The sequence below is a fragment of the Panicum virgatum genome, chromosome 3K, assembly GCF_016808335.1.
Source record: "Panicum virgatum strain AP13 chromosome 3K, P.virgatum_v5, whole genome shotgun sequence".
Lineage (NCBI taxonomy): Eukaryota > Viridiplantae > Streptophyta > Magnoliopsida > Poales > Poaceae > Panicum > Panicum virgatum.
The window spans coordinates 39,937,182-39,940,850 of NC_053138.1; positions in this window are offsets into that span (position 1 = coordinate 39,937,182).

The window sequence follows — 3,669 nt, forward strand, 5'->3', positions numbered from 1 at the left end:
CTAAAATGCCCAATCCACTTCTTTAGGCCAAAACTAAGTTCTGGGTGGTTTCGCGTGATTCCGTAGCCGGAGGTACAAGTTGTGAGATCGGGTTTTGGGTTGCATAAAATGCCCCACTTTGTGCTTCCAAAGTTGCGTCTTGTTTTTTGGCAATGAACATGCCAAATCCACTTCTTTAGGCAAAAACTAAGTTTCAAGGTGGTTTCGCGCGATTCCGTTGCCGGTAGGTACCCGTTGTGAGATCGGGTTTTGGCATGCATACAATGCACCACTTTGAGCTTCCGAAGTTGTGTCTTGTTTTTTCGCAACGAACATGCCCAATCCACTTCTTGAGGCCCAAAACTAAGTTTCTGGGTGGTTTCGCCCGATTCCGTTACCGGGTGGTACCCATTGCGAGATCGGGTTTTGGGGTGCATACAATGCACCACTTGTGCTACCGAAGTTGCATCTTGTTTTTTCGCACGAACATGCCCAATCCACTTCTTTAGGCCCAAAACTAAGTTTCTGGGTGGTTTCGCGTGATTCCGTTGCCGGGTGGTACAAGTTGTGAGATCGGGTTTTGGGGTGCACAATTGCACCACTTTTTGCTTCCGAAGTTGCGTCTTGTTTTCGCAATGAAATTGCCCAATCCACTTTTTTTGGCCCAAAACTAAGTTTCTGGGTGGTTTCGCGCGATTCCGTTGCCGGGAGGTACCCGTTGTGAGATCAGTTTTGGGGTGCATACAATCCACCACTTTATGCTTCCGAAGATGTGATGAGCCCATGGCTCCTCAAGCTTCAGCTATTTATTTAATGGAGATAATTTACACAAGAACAGAGATAATGTTACACAATTTAAGAACCAGGATATGTGTAAGAAGCCACCTGATCCAGGGGACGATACATCCATATTGTTGTGTACGGGTGAATATAATAGAGAAGAGGCCAAGTGACCAAGTCCATTTAATCAGATGAGCCTCAAGAGCGTGACCAGGCAGACACACTTGCTAGTGCGTAATTGCATGGTAGCTTGAATATTTTAATCCATTGGACAACGTATCATGCATGCAGCTATATGCTAATCGAGAGTTCACATAGCAATTAGTATTTCTTTTTAAATAGTTAGCTTCGAGATAGGTCTTTCTTGAGTCTTGATTGGTCGCGTATTTTATTGGAGTCCGAATAAGAATTGAGTCGAGTCTGGTCCGGTGCCTGCGCGCACGCCAAAGATGGGCTCGGTGTTTGGCTGGCCTGCGAGCCATAAAGCCAGGGTAATGACCCTTGTGTAGAGATTAGATTGGATTTTATTTGTGTCTCTTGTCTAGGGTTTCTCCTATGAACAGCGAGACGCCGTCCGATCTCATCTACCTTGCCGATTCTTCTGGATCGTGATTGGGAGCGTGATCAGGATTGTTTCCTGGGTGTGTGCTCCGGATTCTTCAGTGGATCCCCATCTTCTGATCGTGGTTCGTCGTGGCCGCGAGTGGAAGATTCTATCTAGGGTTTGGTTTGCAATCACTGTAAGCCAAATCAATTTATCTTCGTGAAAGCACTGCTGCATTAATTAGTTGGAAGGAATTATTTATTTCTGCTCTGGGTTATACTGCTACTTTGGGGAGATTTGAGACTGTTTCTGAGAATTGTTTCACGTGATATTTATTAGCACTAGTTTCTGTCGCTGCTGTCATTGGTTGAGGAATAAATTATTCTCAATATCGTTTCTACTTGCGGAGAGTTTCAGCCGTGGTGCTAACATCAATACTGCTAGCTGTTTGCTTGAGACCAATTCAGATTAAATTGAATCTTGAATTGATTATTGATTCTTGTACCGTGAAAGATTGGGCAATATATTGGACAGCGTAGGCGTGTCCTTATTAAGATGCGTCTTGCTTTTTCGCAACGAACATACCCAATCCACTTCTTTAGGGCCCAAAACTAAGTTTCTGGGTGGTTTCGCGCGATTCCGTAGCCGGGAGGTACAAGTTGTGAGATCGGGTTTTGGGGTGCATAAATGCCCCACTTTGTGCTTCCAAAGTTGCGTCTTGTTTTTTGGAAACGAACATGCCAAATCCACTTTTAGGCCCAAAACTAAGTTTCTAGGTGGTTTCGCGCGATTCCGTTGCCGGGAGTACCCGTTTTGAGATCGGGTTTTTGGCATGCATACAATGCACCACTTTGAGCTTCCGAAGTTGTGTCTTGTTTTTTCGCAACGAACATGCCCAATCGACTTCTTTAGGCCCAAAACGAAGTTTCTGGGTGGTTTCGCGCGCGATTTCCCGTTGCCGGGAGGTTACAAGTTGTGAGATCGGGTTTTGGGGTGCATAAAATGCACCACTTTTGTGCTTCCGAAGTTGCGTCTTGTTTTTTCGCAACGAACATGCTCAATCCACTTCTTTAGGCCCAATACTAAGTTTATGGGTGGTTTCACGTGATTCCGTTGCCGGGAGGTACCCGTTGTGAGAACGGGTTTGGGGTGCATGCAAAGCACCACTTTATGCTTCCGAAGTTGCGTCTTGTTTTTTTGGCAACGAACATGCCAAATCCACTTCTTTAGGCCCAAAACTAAGTTTCTGGGTGCTTTCGCGCGATTCCGTTGACGGGAGGTACCCGTTTGAGATCGGGTTTTGGCATGCATACAATGCACCACTTTGAGCTTCCGAAGTTGTGTCTGTCTTTTCGCAACGAACATGCCCAATCGACTTCTTTAGGCCCAAAACTAAGTTTCTGAGTGGTTTCGCGCGATTCCGTTGACGGAGGTACCCGTTGTGGGATCGGGTTTTGGCATGCATACAATGCACCACTTTGAGCTTCCGAAGTTGTGTCTTGTTTTTTTCGCAACAAACATGCCCAATCCACTTCTTGAGGCCCAAAACTAAGTTTCTGGGTGGTTTCGCGCGATTCCGTTGCCGGGAGGTACAAGTTGAGAGATCGGGTTTTGGGGTGCATAAAATGCACCACTTTGTGCTTCCGAGTTGCGTCTTGTTTTTTTCGCAACGAACATGCCCATCCACTTCCTGAGGCCCAAAACTAAGTTTTTGGGTGGGTTTCGCCCGATTCCGTTACCGGGTGGTACCCATTGCGAGATCGGGGTTTTGGGGTGCATACAATGCACCACTTTGTGCTACCGAAGTTGCATCTTGTTTTTTCGCAACGAACATGCCCAATCCACTTCTTTATGCCCAAAACTAAGTTTCTGGCTGGTTTCGCGCGATTCCGTTGCCGGGTGGTACAAGTTTGTGAGATCGGGTTTTGGGTGTAAAATTGCACCACTTTAAGCTTCCGAAGTTGCATCTTGTTTTCGCAATGAAATTGCCCATTCTCCACTTTTTTTGGCCCAAAACTAAGTTTCTCTGGGTGGTTTCGCGCGATTCCATTGCCGGGAGGTACCCGTTGTGAGATCGGGTTTTGGGGTGCATACAATCCACCACTTTATACTTCCGAAGATGCGTCTTGCTTTTTCGCAACGAACATACCCAATCCACTTCTTTAGGCCCAAAACTAAGTTTCTGGGTGGTTTCGCGCGATTCCGTTTGACGGGAGGTACCCGTTGTGAGATCGGGTTTTGGCATGCATACAATGCACCACTTTGAGCTTCCGAAGTTGTGTCTTGTTTTTTTCGCAACGAACATGCCAAATCCACTTCTTTAGGCCCAAAACTAAGTTTCTGGGTGGTTTCGCGCGATTCCGTTG